At 40.3% G+C, this 19,305-nt stretch overlaps 1 protein-coding gene and 1 long non-coding RNA gene across 8 annotated transcripts in view; one reads left to right on the top strand and one right to left on the bottom strand.

The window, feature by feature from the left end:
* LOC140624199 (sodium channel protein type 1 subunit alpha) overlaps positions 1 to 19,305 on the bottom strand; it is a 140,141-nt gene that overhangs the window by 120,115 nt on the left and 721 nt on the right. The window contains exons 2-3 of one of the 7 annotated variants that reach the window (XM_072810926.1): positions 15,575 to 15,675; positions 524 to 775 (exon numbers count right to left, since the gene is read on the bottom strand). The exons of 4 other annotated variants lie outside the window; for them this stretch is intronic. The gene's annotated coding sequence lies outside the window, so the exon portion shown is untranslated. The remainder of the gene's footprint in view (positions 1 to 523; positions 776 to 15,574; positions 15,676 to 19,305) is intronic. 2 more of the 7 variants (XM_072810928.1, XM_072810927.1) reach the window with 2 other exon arrangements.
* Positions 115 to 3,713, top strand: LOC140624206 (uncharacterized). The gene is made up of 2 exons (XR_012023714.1): positions 115 to 318; positions 435 to 3,713. It is a non-coding gene; the product is annotated as an uncharacterized lncRNA (long non-coding RNA).

Raw genomic sequence — 19,305 nt, 5'->3', positions numbered from 1 at the left:
GGGGCTGCTGCGCGGCGGCCGAGGCCGGGACGGCGCCCTCCCCCGCGGCTGCTCCCCTGCGGCGCCCCGGCCCCTGCCCCCTGCCCCTGCCCCTGCCCCCGCCGCGGCCCGAGCGCTGACGACCGCTCCGTCCGAGGAGCGAGGTGACCTCTCCTCCCCGCCAGCCGGCGCCGTCCCGAAGCCGGGGAAGGAGGGGGCTTCCGGGGAGCCCTTGGACAGGATGGAGGCGGGCCGGGCTCCGAGCCATTTCAGGCCAAAGAATCGCATCTTGCATCAGGATGCTGACTGCAAAGCGAACCTGGTTTCAGTTCGTGGAAGGTGGAGAGCGGAGGGGGAGGGGGAGGGAGGAGGAGAGGGAGGAGGGGAGGAGGGGAGGAGGGGAGGAGGAGGGGGACCGCCGGGTCCGAATTCACAAAAATGGACTTCCTGCTCAGCCGCCCCTGGGGACCCGCGGGCTCCTTCTCCGCCGGCATAACTAGAGCGAACGTGACTAAGATCCCAACGAAAGCACCAGCTGGCTTACCTGGTGAAAAGGAAAATCACCCATCTGCACCGAGGAGCAGCATCTCCCAAAAAGCCGGACGGTAACAGGGTGCCTTCAGTTGCAATTGTTCAGATTCCTTTTGCAAAAGGCGACCAAGTGTTCCCCAGGGCTGCAGTCTCACTGAGGCCGGACCCACGGACACGGATGCACGGACACACGCACACATACACACATGCACCGGAGACCTCTGCAGTATCCTCTCGGCTTCATCCTCGCCTCACTCTATGGTACCTAATACAAATCAGCAAATAGCTTGTTTAAAAAAAAAAAAAAAAAAAAAAAAGTCGAGGCAGCACCTTACATTACATCGCCATCTAGTGGCCAGACGCTAAGTGTTTTCTCGCCGGCCAGATTTACGGGTTCTTCTCAACCTCTGTCCTGCTCCTTACTTTCCCTTCTTCCCTTTGGCTCTCTCATGCTTGCTTCCTCATTTCCAGTTGTTCCATCATATCAAACCACCAACGACTCAAAGATGAGAAAGTTTAAAACTACATATAGCTACCTTCAAGCCCAGCAAATGTCTTGAGTTTCTTTTGCAAATGTCTTTATTTTCTTTGTGTTACTTTATTGCATGAATCATTGCTGTCTTTACAAATTATGTAATTTGTGGGGGGAAAAAAAAAGCTTTGTCTTCTTATCCCACCAGGAGAGAGTTGGGTGGCCCTTTATTGCTTGTCTGTGGCTTTCCTTTGAAGATCTGCCTGTGATTTTTCTCATTTTTAAGGTTGTGGTCAGTAGGAGGTTCTGTATTGGAGTGAACAGCTCAGTGTGAGAAGACGTGAGTTTTACTTCAGTTTCAGCACTCATGAGCATGGTTTGGCAAGTAAATATATATGTTTTCAGTCAAATGAAGTAAACCCTATTGATAGAATTATAGGAGCCATTTCTATCAGGTGTTCCAAAGACAATGGAGCATCCACGTGAAACTATTTGTAACTCTAGGAACTGAGAATAGAACTTTCTCTGTTGTGTACTGTAAAACTGAGACAGTCTTTAACGTCCAGTCATGCATAAACTCACCATGAACTATGTGCAGATTAGAAATTGCAGTAAGTATTTCATCCTGGTTGTTTTCCACCTAACACACTGTTGACAACTATCATCGCATGTGCTTTACCACTTGTTAAATGACATCGCCTTCAGTACTTCATCTATCCGTTCCTTACTGCAGAGCAGTACAACAGTTACTATTAATATTATCATGACTATTCCTCGTGCAGCTGAGAATTCTGAGGCTTGCTGAACCTTATCGGGAAGGCTCCAGGCCACACATAACTTGCAAAGCAGCAAAACTAAGGCTGTTGGCTCTGGAATCTATGGACCTTTGCAGCCTCCTCAAAAGTCCACCTTTCCCCTCAGCCCCGTTCTAGAATCACAAGGATATATTGTTTCTCTGCTCACAAAACATTTACTGAACCATTTTTCTAAATAAATTACTTGTGGGCTCACCTTCTCATCTATAAAAAGAATGAAACTAAGTAATCATTTCTTATTCATCTCAGCAAATCTGTATTTTCACCAAAGCCAATCAAGGTAGCATGAAGACATTAATTAAAGTTATTCAGTGTCTGGAAAATGGTGCTGTTCAGTCTCTGGTAGAGTCAGGGCAATGTTGAAGGGAGCTGGAGGGACAGGTGCCCAATATTTAGTAAATAATTACTAAGTTGTTGGAGCTGAAGAAGTGGGAAGTATGTGAACTAAGAGATTTTTTTTTAAATGTTAGGCTAACATTTCATATGAACAGTGCTCATGGCTTAAACATACAGGTATACAAAATAAGAACACCATTGGCCACATGCTTTCATGCCTTCTAGTTGCTTATTATAAAAGTCAAGCTTTCGAGTGGCTGCTCACGAGAATCCTCTCAACAGCTCTCCCTCTCTAGTCCCCAGCAGCAACCCTGTGCTCCTGGCTCCTGAGGACCTGGACAGGGAAGGGTGTGTCCGCCCATCTGACCAAGTCCAACAGAGCTGCTCCATGTGATTCTGGCAGCTGAGGGGCTCACGCTTCACTCAAACCAAAACACATGGGCCAAGGCTCTGGAGCAAGGAATTGCACAGGTGTGGAAGGAGTTGTGACAAAAGATCGATCCAGAAAACTTGCAATGACTTCTAGAAGTTCCAGTCCTTCCTAAGATCTAGATACTTTCCTGATTTGGGGTTCCATAATAAACACAAACTCAATTTTTTACTTAGTGAAACTCAGTTTCTGTTACTCTATAGAGTCCTAACGAGTTTACTCCTTGCAGGAATCCAAATGCCCCAACCCTTGAAATCTGCCAAATACTGCTTATATCCTGGGCATCCAGTACTTCATTTATTCACCTCTTCAAGCTCTGAAATTTTTTTGCCAGGCACTTTTCCAGATACTGAAGTTACATCAGTGAACAGATCAGATCAGAATCCCTCCATAGTGGAGTTTACTCCAACCCTTTAAACAAATGGAAAGGCATACCAATTTTCATTGCACACACCACCCTTCCACCTCTGTATTTTTGGTCACAGTCTTCACTTCTCTTGATAAATCTTCCCTGCCGCCCCCCGCCCCCCATCCATACATGGAAAATTCTACCCATGTTTCAGCTCACATATTCCTTTTTCTCTAATATCTCTCTTATTTCCTCAGTAGTTAGAATCATGTTTCTTTTGTTAATTACAGAATGGCTTTATGTTTCATTTTGTGGAATATGGTTGCTAATTAAAGTGAAAGAACTGAACATAAGAGAATAAATGGCTGTTCTGATACAGACTGAAAAAAAGGCCAATATCCCACCCATTGCACAAAAGGTATTTTTAACAACTAGCTGGTCATTCTGTACACAAGACATTTCCTTCATCAGAGCTGAAGCAGTTTAACAACATTGATAATTTTAAATATTTCTCATTTAAGCATTGGCATAAAGGCAAAATATGAGGTGTTTGTTTGTTTGTTTGAGCAAGTTCCACTCCCAGTATGAGACTCAAACTCCTGACCCTGAGATCAAGACCTGAGCTGAGATGAAGAATCACATACTTAACCAACTGAGCCACCCAGCATCCCCAAAAATGAGATTTTTTATTAAATTAGTGTGGTATACACTTTCAAAGTCACATATTCATTAAAGTTGGCAAAAGATAAAGTAAAAATGAAACTCTGTGCTAAATTTTAACACTATTGCATTGTCTCTTTCGACCTTGTGCTGAGAGTTTTACATAGATTTCTTATTCACCTCCCAGATTTTACAGTCCCTATGGAACTAGCTCTGTATTTTATTTACCTTTATGCAGCAAGTTAACTTATTGAGATATAATTTTCTCTTTCTCACAGTTAGGTTTTCAGTTGCAAAGAATGAAAAGATAATTTCCCTCCCTTACCTCCCACTCTTAATGTTAGCCATCCCTGTAAATTTGTCTCAGAAGGTAGGAAGGATATACTGGCCATTTCCTATATGACAATCCTTCCACCTGTGAATACACCACTTTGCTTACCTGCTAAGAGGCTTAGGCTGTGCCTTTCCTATAAGAGGGTTTCTAACAAAGGAAAGAGAATGAAAGCATAAACTGTCCTTTAGTCTTTGCCTTGTTCTGTCCTGAGAATTGGATCGTGACTTTGATACAGCTCTGTTGGGCCCTAGCAGCAGCAGTTCACTGCTGGGTGAGCCAAAGAGAAAGGGATGTGCTAATGGGACCTCGGGGCTGTCAGTACATTTTGGGTATTACAGGGGAAGAGAGGTCACTCAGATGGAAAAAGCTGCCCTGGGTCTTTTTGTCCAGTCAGTTCCAGGACAGACAGGAGAACTTCCTGCTGTGATTAGAACTTTGAGAGTGCAAGGGGAGAGCTCAGCATCAGAAGGCTGAAGAATCGGGGAGATTAATATCAGAATATTATTTAGCATTTTCTTGCAGAGAAAATAAAGGGAATTTTTTTTTATCAAAACATTACGCTCAGGCATCCCCGGTGGCACAGCGGTTTGGCACCGCCTGCAGCCTGGGGTGTGATCCTGGAGACTAGGGATCGAGTCCCACATCGGGCTCCCTGCATGGAGCCTGCTTCTCCCTCTGCCTGTGTCTCTGCCTCTCTCTCTCTCTGTGTGTTTGTCTATGAATAAATAAATAAAATCTTAAAAAAAAAAGACACATTATGCTCAGTGCCCACCTCTTAAAGTTCTGAACCTTTTAGCTGCCTTATAAAAAGAGTTGATTTAACTCTTAATTAATTTGGGTCTCGGCAGGGAGAAGGAGCTCATCCTTGGTCTTTGATGCAAAATATCCCAAAGTGATAGTCAAATCATTGTGTTCTGGATTATGGATTCCCTTGATCAGAATTATAAATGACGTTTGAGTTTTAAAGGAGAAAATGTGAATAGACCCTTCTGTACTTGTTTGGGAATCTAGGCTTACTGAGTGACATAAAGCTGGGTCCTCCCTGAAGGAAAGGGATCAGGATATTGGTGTCTGGAGTTGAAACTGGGCAGGGGTCTGACCCTGGGATGGTGTCCCAAAGGATATAATAGGGATGCCGCACAGGCCTGTGGGTGGTGGCAGGTCTGATGGAATGGTGATTCTGATACTCATTGCATATGCCAGAGTCAGAATTTGAACCCAACTTTATGATTCTAAATCCACAGGATCATTGTATCATTACCTGGCTTCAAATCTTAGCTTTGCCCTCGTGTGATTGGAAAATGAAACTCAGCTAAAGAACAGTTTACTGTGGAACTGTGATTCCACAGTAAACATAATTTACCACTTCAGGACTTCGCTTTTACATATGTATTCCCCAGTAGTGTGTACACATATATTATTCTGCAAACATTTACTACTGATTCCTTGTCCTCCAAACATTTATTAACATAGTGCCTTAAGCAGCCACTATTTTATAAATGGAAACCATTTCCTAACAGAAAATAATAAACTCCTAACTTTACTTTTCAGGTAATTTGTCCTTCTGAAAATGAGCCAGAAAAGAGGGTAGAATTTACCTGCTATTACATAAATAAATTCAGAAACTGTCATTTAGATCCATCTCTTAGGGACCATAGCTAATCAGTTTTTCAGAAAGTTTAGTTACAATTTCTTGCTAGTCTAAAACCAATAGGCCAATTTTGTGCTATCTTGTAAGTACTTGACTTGAAGATAAACATTTAAAATCATGGTAAAGTCCATACACTTCATGAAAGAAAGAAAAGAAAGAAGAAAAGAAACGCAAAGAAAGAGAAGAGAAGAGAAAAAGAAAAGGGGGGGATCCCTGGGTGGCGCAGCGGTTTGGCGCCTGCCTTTGGCCCAGGGCGCGATCCTGGAGACCCGGGATCGAATCCCACGTCGGGCCCCGGGTGCATGAAGCCTGCTTCTCCCTCTGCCTGTGTCTCTGCCTATCTCTCTCTCTCTCTCTCTCTCTCTGTGACTATCATAAATAAATAAAAATTTTAAAAAATTAAAAAAAAAGAAAAGGGAGAAGGAAAAGAAAGAAAAGACAGAAAACCAGCTATTTCTTCAAACAGGATATCAACATACTTGAGCTCCCCACCCCCATTTAGCACTGGAATTTACTGAAACAAACCTGTTACAGATTTATGATCTTTTTCCACTCACAAATTGCCATTCTTAAAATCACCTACAATATACTGAGCCTGAACCTATTCTAAAATGTTTCTCAAGTAGCTAGAATCAGCGTTTGTAGGCACACAGAAAAATATTTGTAAAGGTTTCTAAAAAGTCACTAAAATTATTTCTGATTCTCCCTCTTTCTGGTAGTATAGGAAAATGAATGGTAAGGTTTGGGGTTTTTTGTTTTGTTTTGTTTTTACCTCACCACAATGCTGTATTTTAAAGTGAGAGAGAAAAATGGGGGAGGTTGTGGGATCATGAGAGAGGTCCTCAGAATGCCCCAGTCGCCCCCTGCCTTCCCTGCCATTCCACCCAAAGCAATGAAAGCCAGAATTTAATTATAAATTCACAGATGACCATTTCCAGGGATGCAGTTACTTCCTGTTGAAAGATTCACTGCAATTTTCTTTTAATTACATAGGCAGCTGTTGGTGTTGGAGAAGCAAACAATGATATTCCTAAACCAAATACATAGGTTTTATGGACAAGACATAATAATACCCAAACATGATTTCCTGGAAGGGAATTAAATCTGATGAGGTCAGCATTGCAATATTGGTTCATAAGGGTGTTAAATTACAGAATTACTTTTTATCCCTTCATATAATATTATTCTTTCTCTATCATACAATCATTTGAGCAATGTTTTAAAAAATTACTTCAGTGTTCTATGAATTTTTAGTTTTAAATCCTTTCTTATTTGGGGCCCTGGCTTATTTTTGGTCTCTTTTTCTTCAGCTAAAATATAAGAGTACATTATTAATATTTACTGAGGATGTTCGATGTCATATTTCATAACAAACTCTTTGCCTTTCCCCAAATAAGCCAGGAGCCCTCACACCTTTAATAGTTGGTTTTCTTCCTTTCCCCTCTGGCCCTATCACCCTCAAACCCTCTGCTGTGCTCCTCCTGCCTGGACTCCATCCCCTAATCTCTTTGAAACCAAGAACTATGTCTTATTTCTTATTTTATTTCCAAACACACCCCAGTGTTTGAGGTTGAATGAAGGCATTTTCTGAAGGTGAACAGATGACATCTGCTGAGTACTGATGAATCAAAATTCCAGAATCAAATTCCACTAAGATTTACAGGCAGGATAAAACAACTTTTAAAGTCACATGAAACAGAACATCAATTGACATAAATCTTTAGCACGGCTTCACAGATATGCTTTTGATAGTCCTTGAGGAATTGTGGCATTGGAAAGTTCTCAAAGATCATCTAAACAAGGTTCTTATTTTGGAGAGAAGGAATGATGTCAAGAGAAATGTGTGACTTGTCCAAGGTCACATAGCTAGTTTTATACCACAAAAGTCCATTCAAATTTTTTCCACTGTCTAACTATGAAGGAAATTAATATTGAGTAGGTGCATCAGCACATAAGAAGCAAAATGGAAGTGAGTGGAGTATTTCTAGATACGCCACAATTGATTTTCACTCATGTTTTGACAGAGAGATGGATGTGATGGTGTGTGATTGCAGTTACTGTTTACGAAGGTGATGGACTAACCAACATTGGTTTTAGCAAAGGGTAAAGAAGTGACCGTCCTTCAGTCTAGCTCTACATGCTGATCTTAAATATTAACCACAAAATGTTCAAGTTCAAGGGCAAGAGCACCAGGTACTCAGGGTAACATTGACAGCTTTCAGGAATGCAGCTCCAAAAAGAGGCCCAGAAAATATCTAGTAAGCAAATGATCTGGAAGTTCTGTAATCTCTCTGAAAAGCCAAAATGTAATCTAAAAATATATTTTCTGTTTCTTTAGTCTAGCAAACCATATTTGTATGCCCGTTAACTTTCTTATATTGAAGAAATATTTAATGTTTCACATGCTTGAGCTTTATGCCTCTTTCTTTAAATACATAAAAGCTTCAGATCCTAAAGTTTCGGCTCTTAAAACAAGATCAAAGTACATCACAATATTTAAAGCAATAAACATAAATATTTATGTTTAGATCTACTGCTACAGTAGGGTAAAGAAGAAGACGCATCAATATAAATAAAGAAAACATGTGAGCAATATATTAAAAAAAAAAACTAAGTTACTGTGTTGGGTTCTAGTCTGTGCTTACGTGTGCTCTTTCCCTTCCCTTAGATCAATTATGCATTATGCCTGGTTTTTGCCTGGTCTGTCACATATAGCAATTTCCCCCCTTTGCAAAGAAAAGTCAGCTACAGCTAGTGCTAAGCAAAATATGATTGATTACTTATTGGAACCACAAAACCAGTTTGCCATTTAAATATATATATTTTTTATTTTTTTAAATATATTTTTTAAATCAAACATGTCACTTCTCTATCTATTAAAGAGATTTAATTAGATTTTATTTTATGAAGAGGGCTTTCTTTACACTAAAAGAAATAGCTGATATTTATGAAGACAACTCTTTATTTACAAAATAAAACTGAACTTGGCCATAACTTAGCAATCAAACGTGTAGTTCATGTTTCCCTAAGGAATGTTTACCAACATCTTTTTCCTTTCATGTTCAAAGACCGAGAGCCTTTGCCTTTACCAAGAAAAACTATCCATGATTTCCACATATATAATTAAAATTATGATGCCATTTTTTCGGGGAGATTAACATCTTTCCCACATCCCTAAGCAGTTCTAACCTTCAAAAATCCATTCACAAACTCACCCAGATCATCTCTTCTATCTTCTCTTGGGACAAGCAAGAATTCCACTGTGGGCCAAATAATGGGCAAAGCCCGCTTCCGTGCTTCAGACTCTTTGGAAGAGATTGGTAGCAACTGAGGGAGAAGATGCATGAGCTCCAGACAATCACCACATTTAGCCTAGTTCCCCTAGGTTTCCTTGGAAATTTTCCAGTGCGTGAACTGAGTTGCCAGTTCTAGGATTGCCCCTATTTGCATTGGCTAGCTGAGCAATGGGATGTCTTAGCCTCACCTGGATCTCTTGGAGCTCAGGTGTGATGGGATGGGCACCAGGCCACGTCACTCCCACACTGCATACGGTCTCCTATACCTGCTGGTCTACAGTCAGATAATACTTGCTGGGAAGAGCTACTATGACAGAGCCACTTTGTCTCAATGTTTTCCATCGCCTTTGAATGAAGGTATTTTCTGAAGGTGAACAGATGACATCTGCTGAGTCTCTTTGACATAGTCTCTTTGAAAGTCTTTTGCAGCCTGGTTGTTATTACATCAAACTAACCTGTTCCTCCTCTCTGTGGGGCAGAGCAGACTGTATAAGCAGGATATGGTTCCCCAGAGGGGCTGCACCCCTTCAATGAACACATAGGGGATGTCACCATCTACATTTCTGTCCCCTTTACTCTTTCTGCAACTAAGCAAATACAGACTGTGAACCTTTCCATACCTTCAGCAGTGATGAAACTCAGAAATCATTTGCCCTCCTTCACAAGGCAGTTACCGTCCCACAAGACAGCAGTACCTTTATCCATATCTTCATCGGCCCAGAGTCTCCTCTCTAGGGCATCACAACAGAGTTACCTTTCCGTGAAACATCTATTGCTTTAAAATTCTGTAGCTCTGATTCAGTCAGGATCCTGGCAGGAAATAGATGCTACACGCAGAAGCTGTTAAATGAAAATAATTTAATGGAGAAACATTTTCCTATGTAGGTTAAGACGGTTGACAAAGCACTCAGGGATTACCAATGGAGTCAGTGCCACCTCTGGGTCTCAATGGATAAGAGAAGGAAACAGTGGCACCAGATCCTAGTGAGACGGGGGTTTTGGAAGGCCCCAGTGGGAGGCTGACTTCTAGCCACTTAGGCTAGAAGATGGGGTGTGGTGGGGAAGATCCTCCAGTTCCTACTCATGCCTGCCTTGGGATCAGCCCAGAAGAACCCAGAAGACAAAGGCTTCCAGATTATGCCTAACTATGGAAAGCAGTCTTTTTTTTTTTTTTTTTTGGAAAGCAGTCTTTGAGGGCTGAAGGTCTTTTCTCTGACCCACCATTGTGCCACCACTCCCTTCCTGGACCTTGCACTCTGCATCTCCTGCTGCTGTGGCCTCCTTTCTACGAGGGCAGCTCTTGCCAGGCTCTGGAAATGCTGTCATCTGCATGCTCACCTTCAGGCCTCCCCACTGTTGCATGTCCCTGGCTGTCTCATCATCTGGTTTTGGCTTCCTTGAACATACTCTGCATAGAGTCCCTTCATTCACACTGTCCTGATTAAAACTTCCATTCTTTGCAAGCCTCAGGCAGATGACTCATGAGTGCATCAGTTGTGAAGAGCTGGGAGGAAAGGGGGAAAAACTATGTATCTCATTTTATCTCTGAAAACACTTTTTCCTCTTTGCTTAAAAAACAAGTACATGAATTTAAGCTATTTTCTAGAAATGAACCCAATCTTTATGATAAGAGATTCTGTTTACCCCTGAACCCTTTGCACAGTGCATAGTATGTGGTAGGTATGCAGAAATATATTACTATTTTCAAATCAATTCTAATAGTGGTTTAAGAGGAATCATAATTAAATATGCTAGGACTTTAAAACTTCATTATAATCTAATAAAGTAGGTACCATTATCATTATCATGATTTTGTAGATGAGGAAACTGAGACTCCGAATGGTTGAGTAACTTGGCCGAGGTCACATTTCGGAGGGTCCCCAGGTAAGGAGATGATGATTAATTAAGTGTGATTTTGAAACCAACACTCTGTCTTCAAAGTGCCCAATCGCAGCCCAAGTTCATATTGTCTTGTTTCATATAAAACTCTTGGCAATACCACATTATTAAAATCAAGATGGTAAGTCTCTAGGATCCAAGTTCAAAGGCAAACAAATGGGAGACAACACACCTGTCCTCACTGAGCTGGATTACATCATACATGCCCCACAGACTGTGACAGAGAAAGACACCTGTTTCTTAGGTATCTTCCCTTGTGTCTATCCAATCAAAGGTATTTCTACATGTGGCCAACGCAAGATAGCTTTGATGTGTATAGTAGATCTACAGCCTGGATTTCTGTCAAATGTGTTGGGGTGTGTTCTGTGGCAGGGTGGAAGAGTGGCAGATGGCATTTCTTCCTTCTCCTTGTTTTAGGCTCTTCAATCTTCCTCAGAATATGAAAGAGCATAGCTATGTTTGGAAATATGCTCACCAAGTCAACAAATAAACTAAACACATAAGGAGTGGAGTGGAGAAGCTTGCCTCCATCTGGCAATGCTCTAGTTTCCAGAAGTCTACATTTGTTAAACATGAAGAGTCTCACAAAGCAGAACTGCTGATCATGAACATTTGACAATAAGATTCCTCTGGCAAAGCCTCATGTTGCAAACCTCATACTCTATGAGGACTCTTTTTCTCAGCTCATTTTCTAAAAACAAATGCTTTCTGGCTCTGCTTCATGTTTGTGAGGACACAAACCACACAAACACGTGATACTCTTAAGTTTTGAAGCCCTGCTTCTCAAAATGTGCCAGTGGGCTTGCTGCATGGGCATCTCTTGGGAGCTTGTGGAAATGCAGAATCTGGGGCTTACTCCTCTTTGCTAAAGCAGAATTTGCATTTTAACAAGACTCCCAGGTGATTTCTGTACACTTTAAAGTTTGAGAATCACTGTTGTAGAGGGTACTGTTGGCAATGGCCATCACAGAAGCTCAGCTCCTAAGCCTGCCCTCTTCCCTCTGCACCCATGCCCTGTGAATCAGCCAGTGCCCTTCTCACTGTCCCCTAAGCATGCCCACTCACCTTTGGAAGGCAAACTTGTAAGGACTACTGGAGACAGGTGCCCCTTCCCCTCTTCTACCAAGAAAACTCCCTAACCTACTCTTCAAGTGACATTTTGCATGTCACTTGACCTATGTGGCCCTTTAAATCAAAATTAACTTTCCTGCTTCTCTTTCCCCAGGGCCATTCTGGAGAGGCAATCACTGTTAACAATTTCTTTTGAATCTTTTCTGAAATTTCTTGTGTCTATCCAAGCATCTGAAATATATATTTTAGATCTTTTTTTCAGAAATGACATCATACTATTGATGTACAGCGTGTTTGAATTATATCATTTATCTCAGAATTTTCCCCTTGTGATTATGTGAAGAGTATCTTAGTATGTATATAGATGGATACACCAAAAAGTCTTCAAATGATAATCACTTAGGTTATTTCCAGTTTTTTGGTTTCATTTGTTTTGCTGTTATATCAAACAACACTGGTGTCAACAGTGTTTCCTAACACTTTCCCCAGTTGTACAAGTTTTCCTGTGGAATATCTTCTCAGGAAATGTCTCTGCTGAGTGAAAGGGCATGAGCCATTTTACTTTGGGAGATATTGCTAGGCTTCCCTCCAAAGACATGGCACCTTTTTACATTCCAGCAACATCATGAGATACCTGTTACCCACATCTTTGCCATTATCAGGAAATATCAAGCTTTTCTTTTTGTTAACTGGGAAGTGATATCTAGGCCAAGTCTTGACTTCACCTGGGGGTCTCCCATAGGAGTTTGTTAGGAGAAGCACAGAGACATGTGGACAAGAAAGAGAAGGTGCATCCTAAGAAGAGGAGACATCATGTACAAACAGATGTAAGGTTGGCTCTATGGAAATGGCTAGAGTTTGGAGGGGTGGGCAGATTCCAGTTCACACAGGTCTCAGCACACCTGCTGCGGAAGGAAAGACAGAACCACGTTCAAAGGAGACCAGGAGAGAATGATGTTGAGAAGTTAAAATGGAATATTCTCCTTTTGTTTCCACCAGTTTAAGGAAGCCATTTATTTGCTATAAGGCTACTGACGATATTGGTAGTGTCTTCATAATTGTCTTATTTGCTCCTAAAACCACTTCGGACAAGATGGATGTGTGTGGGAGGGTTGGCTAATTGTCAAGAGGACACATTTAGTGAATCTGGAGACCAAAACATTTCTTCCTGATGTCCTGATTAGGCTGACTGATACATAGTTTTCTCTAACGTTTCCACTAGAAACTGCACATTTGAAACCAAAGCACTCTTACTATTACTGCCATGTTCCCTTCTCCCAATATTAGATTATCACTATAATATCTTCATGTGGAAGATTGATATCTGTTCTATTTTTCTTTGTACCCCCAAATGAGAGAATCTCAACAGAACACTGATAACTCTTAGGTATCCTATTTCACCGTTTCACTTATTGGATGTAAAAAATAAATGTAATGTCATTTTATCAGAGAACTGTCATTTCATTAAAAAAAAAACAAAAAGGATTAATTTCTCGCAAACCAGTTTATTTAACAAGCAAATTCCAGAATACGAGGCCCATGTGACTAATGATGTATTTTAGGATAAGTGATTAAAATGGCAACATTCAGAGTCATTTATTTTTCTTTAATTATCATTGGTTACATGAAATGGGTCTGTTAAATCTAATCATCTTGGATTTTGTTGATACATGGCTGACCATATTCCACAGTTAATCTCATTTACACAGAATATTGGAATTAAAAGACATTCTGAGGAATTACTTAATTTTGGCTTTCAGTTGTCAAAGAATTTATCTTAACTTGGTAGGAATTTGCTTGTCTTTATCTTTAGGTCCAAATTGTTTTTCAAGATAAATTAAATCAGCATAATTCTAAATTTCTTTTTGAATCAACTTTTACATTTCTTTTCCTCTAAATAGTTGCTCCTTCTACTCTGCAGAAAAAATTTCTACATTTCCTAGGCTTTTCAAATCTCTCAAAGGATTATTTACCTTGATAATGTAATCTTTTAAGTACAGGGGCTGACATTAAAAAAAAAAAAAAAGAATAAAAATGCTGGGCACAAGGCTGGCTAGTTATCTGAGGATGCTGCTTTTGTAAAAGTATCTTTAGGGGCAGTGTTAGAGTAAGTAATAGTCCATTCATGGCTAGCCTTGTCCTGCCACTTTACCAGGTCTTGACTCATCAGTGCTTTGAATGTCAGTCCTTGAATCCAGCAACTTTGAGTCCCAGAGCCCTTACTAAAATCAATGTCTGGTTGCTCAGAAGAGTTTGGGAGGACTCCTTGAGACTGCCTGACATATTTGGGAGCATATGATGCCAAATATTATTATAAACTCTTATTTTCTGAATAGGTTTACTATGTGAAAGATAGTACTTGATATACATTATCTCTTCTAAATTCTTGACAGTAGATAGGGTGATTCTCACTTGGGAGCTGAAGAAACATATTTTCAGAGAGGTTCAATAAATTTTCATCACAAAGTTAACCAGTGGTACAGAAACTGGGTGGATTGACAACACCTTGCAACCCTATCTGTCCTGAGGTAGGATGTAGGTTGAGCACTTCTACTCTCAACAGAAGACTGTAATATTGGGCTGAGTCATAGCTTCAGAAAAAAAATGGAATTTACATATACTACCAAGTCATTTGGAATCTATTGTATTTAGTATGTGTCTAAATTATCTTCTATTATTAAATACATTTTTTCCTGAATATTCTAAAATGGAATATGTACAGTGACAGGTAGAGACTACACTTATGGTGGTGAGCATTTAGTAATGTACAGAGCTGTCAAATCAATATGTTGTACACCTGAATCTAATATAATGTGGTATGTCAGCTTTACTTCCTAATAACAAAATGGAAGAAAAGATCTTTCAAGGTCTTCCTGGGTATTTAAGATAAAATGAAGTTGGAAGTGGCTGTGTGATTCTGGTGTTGGGAAACTAGCATTTTAAAGGAAAAATTTATGCTTGATGTTTGAAATAATTTTTCACTTTGTAAGTCTGAGAAAATCTCCATATCAAACCCAAAAGATTTTTTTTCCTTAAGGTAAATAAAGAAAGTGTCATGAATGATTGAATTGCAAAGAACTCCAAATATATTGCAGCCTTAAATGAACCTACCTCTTCCTTTTGGAATCTGATTTTTTTCCTCTGGATCTCATTTGCAAGTTGCTATTTAATTGACTGAGGTGAATAATGTTGTTATGTAAAGCACAAAACATAAAGGAATTGGGTAGTAGTGATAATTATTCAACATCTATTCTACAAGTATTTACTGAGGCTCAGTATATGGTCAGGGCTGTGCCATGTACTGGGCACCATAGTGAGAAGAGATAGTCTGCTTGCATGACTCTACTTTGTCTAGTGGAGACAAGAGCAGATGGCTAGGTCAGTGGAGGAACACTACTAAAGCTCAAGTTTAGGTTAAATTAAATTCAGTGGCAACTCTTAAGAGGGGGAATAATTCCAACCTCTTGGAGATTTCAAGACCATTAAGTGACATAATGCATGTTACTATAACTAGTATAGTAAATGGTGTGTTGAAATCATTCCCAAAGTACTTAATAGTACATATAAAGTACAATTAATTAAATGTATAATACAAATAAATGTATGATAAGTCAGGGAAAATATATTAATTTTAGCAACTAAAGCAAAGAACTGGTAACACATATCAGCCCTTAGAATCTCTGAATGACTTTAGAGCAAGAAGACTCTTGAAATAAGTCTTTATCAAAAAACACTTAGAATTCATACTCACCAATGTGTTCAAACTACATTACACTATTGAGTCTCGCCTTATGGAATAGTGGGAAGAGAAGTAAATTTGGCATCTGAAGATCTTCAGTTTTATTTTCTTATCTGTAAAATGATAATAGTAATGGGACCTATTGTATAGGGTTGCTGTGGGTCTCAGAAAGGATGTCTATAAAATTACTTGAAAATACAGAAATCATTCAAATATAAGCTATTAGTTTCGATTACTCAAGATACAGCTGTCTGGTACATTTTTTATATCCACGTTTTAGATTAAGTTGCTTAATTCACAAATATCTTAGGATACAGTTTGAGTTTGTATTATATTGTCCTAAAGAGAATTTCTAACACTTGGGAAAAAAGCGTGTGTGTGTTTGTTTGTGCATGTGGCATGTGGTGTATCTATTTCTACCATGCAAGTCAATTCCAGCAAATGTTTGAACTGAATCGCTGAACTGGTTGAGGTAACAATTCATGGGTAGATATTACTTAAAAGTCTGAGACGCTGGTATGCAAATGTGTAATCTTAAGGGCCAAGAGCTATTATTCAGTATGACTTCTAAAGACATGTAAAATGAAATTAGATACCTATTCCAGCCCCATAACTCTATGATTTTATGATTACATAACATGGCCTCAACTGCCTTCCATGAAGGGAAGATGGTTCTAACCTAGAGACTCTTAATCATCTAAGCTCTTTGATGGGTCTGGGTATTTACATCTGGATATAAGAGCTGTAGAAAGCCGGTCTGCTGTGTACACTAGAAAGAGAGTTTGAAGCTCTCAGAACATCCTGTGGGAAGGGGTGAGGAGCAGAGATGGGAGAGAGAGGAGGAATGAAGAAAAGAGCCCAAATCCTTAGTGGAATCTATCAACCCCAAAGATGATTGGTATAGAAAAGTCTTTGGTGGAAACTCATGACAGGATTTAGGTCAATTTTTAAGAGAATGAAGTAGGGCAGCCCAGGTGGCTCAGTGGTTTAGCACCGCCTTCAGCCCAGGACCTGATCCTGGAGTCCTGGGATCGAGTCCCACATCGGGCTCCTTGCTTGGAGCCTGCTTCTCCCTCTGCCTGTGTCTCTGCCTTTCTTCCTCTCTGTGTCTCTCATGAATAAATAAATAAAATCTTAAGAAAAGAAAGAGTGATGAAGTAGCACACATGGAACCTGGACTCCAAAACACAGAGGGTGATACAAGATCTTAAGACACCAAGAAGTTGAAGAAGGGTTTTGGACTTTCACAGACTGTGGAATTAGTAGGGATTCATGCATATTACACCTAGGTCTTCAAGGGGGCAAAGAGGCTTCAGCTTATAAGTCTCTTACATAAAAGAGACATATACCTATTTTATTAAGTTTGAACCTACCTGCTTCCCAAAGGGGAAATAATACATTCATTGTACTATTTAGTATACTAGAACTTTACATAGGGGAGTTACCCTAGGCCAGCACTTCTCAGGTTCACAAATGTGGGGAGGGGATGCGGTGGGTATGAGGAGCTGGGAGGGGCAATCTTGCCCTCAGAAATATTTCTATTTGTCACAATTGAGGGTGGCTAGTGGCACCTTGTGGGTAGAGAGCAGGGGTGTTTGCTCGCCATATGGTGTACAGAATAGACCCCAATAAAGATTATCTGACCCCAAATGTCACCTGTGCCAAACCGAGAAACCCTGCCATAGGCCCACCTATTGTTTTATAAATGAGAAACTGAACATCAGAGAGGGTCAGGGACAGGGGCCAAGTCACACAGGGAGCAGGAAGTCCTTGCTTCCTGAAGAGATGGAGGCAGTAGGTCCTTTACTGTCTCCCCACCACACTTTGGGACTTCCAAACGCTAAAAATGGAACTTCTGGAAAATAATGCTTCTTATGGACAAATTTAGGTTGAAGATGAACTAAGCACCAGCATAAATCCTTAAAACACGGTAGTGCTTACATTGGAAAATCTGGGTCACCAGAAAACTCGAGAATTTAATTATGTAACTTATATTTGACTGTATGTAGTAAAAACTATTTTCATGATGTTTAAGTAGAGGTCTACCCAGCATAGTGGTTCTCAAACTTTAGCATGCTTCATGGCCACCTGGAGGGCTTGTTAAAAGACAAGCTGCCCATCCCTGAGAATCTGCATTCCTAACAAGCTTTCAGGAGGAACTGCTGCTGCTGCTGCTCAGGAGGCCATGCTTTGAGAACCACCGACCTAGTGTTTGGTAGCTACTTAATGAATGTTGGCTTAGTATTGTAGGTATTTAAAAATGTAATCTCACCAAAAAAGTGAAATCTCACTTTGGCATAGATTAATTAATAATGCTACTTCAGATTTAGAGGAAAATCATCTATAGATGGCTGAACCAAAACTAACTGTAGACCTCATTTAACTCATATCTTTTACTTTAGAGATGAAGAAATTAATATAGCCATTTAAGCTTCATTAACAGGAAAAGGAATCCCTATTAAAAATAGTTTTTTAAACAAAAATTGTTTATAGGCATTTGAGAACTGGCAGTAAAGATATATGAACTAAGGATTGTAAGTACGACTAAATATGCCTGCATTATTTTTAACATTCTGTGTATGAGGAATATTCTGAATGCCAGACAGTAAACCCTGGTCTGATGGGGCTCTTATGCCAAGCGAGGTCTATGGGGAACATGCCTATTGACATCAGTAATATAAAATCAGGCCCTGAAGGACCATAACTGTCTCTTCAAATTATTTGGGGAAACATGTACATGTTTAATCAATTAAATACAGCATAAAATGATAAGCAATATATTTTCATCATAATCAATGCGCTGTTGTTAATCACGATTAACAGAATGAAAAAGTACCCAGAAAGACATCCATCCCAGCAACATTCATTTTCATTCCTTCAATTTAATAAAAATAACGCAAGAAATTTCAGATTCTTGAAAACTACCTGTTTGCCTAGTGAGCCAGCCTGCTCTGCAATTAATTGCCCCACGCCAGTCCTCATTTATGGACACCGAATAGTCAGCTCCCCATTTACCTCTTTAACGTCATGAGACACTTGACACAGCCTTGATTTCCCTAACTCATGACACGCTGTCCAAAGTGCTGAACTTCTCTCTTGCCAAGGGCACGCAGGAAGCCAAACCCTCTCAAACGTGCTGCTCCTGCCTTGAACTTTTTAAATACCCACCTATCTTTTAAATTAGGTGCCATCTGTCGTGTCAGGATCTCTGGCTAAGACTTATTACAATTCCTTGCCAATGCCACACCACTGCTGCAGTCTTACCCTGCTACTTCTCCAGGCTTTCCTGCAGCGTTCAATAAGAGCCTGCTATTTTAACTAATTCCCGTACCAGGACACGGTGTGAGAGTCTAAAACAGAACAGACGCTATACGGTTTCTAATTTTACTCATAGAGGGAATAACCGTTCGTGTCAAATCTGGGATCATGCCTCCCAGTCCCCTAAACGCAGCACAGTTTGAGCTCGAGCAGTTAACCCAACATCATTCAGTGCTAGTATCAAATGGCGCTTTTACTGCAGTGTTCACCTTGGAACGAAGTAGGATTTATTCTTTGTGGAAGTCACAGACCTGCCAGGCTATGCAGGCTTCGCTCTCATGTTGTCACAAACAATCACAACGGAGGACACATACAGGAGAACACAGAGCTTATTTACGAGGAAAGCAAATTTGCAATCAGACAAGGGCAACAGAAAAGCCAAGAACTGCAGTAAATCTCTTAGAGCTAATAGTGCTCTCCTACAA

The sequence above is a fragment of the Canis lupus genome, chromosome 34, assembly GCF_048164855.1.
Source record: "Canis lupus baileyi chromosome 34, mCanLup2.hap1, whole genome shotgun sequence".
NCBI classification, from domain to species: Eukaryota; Metazoa; Chordata; class Mammalia; order Carnivora; family Canidae; genus Canis; species Canis lupus.
The sequence above is the reverse complement of the archived record's forward strand: the minus strand, read 5'-3'. Positions and strand labels throughout refer to the sequence as shown.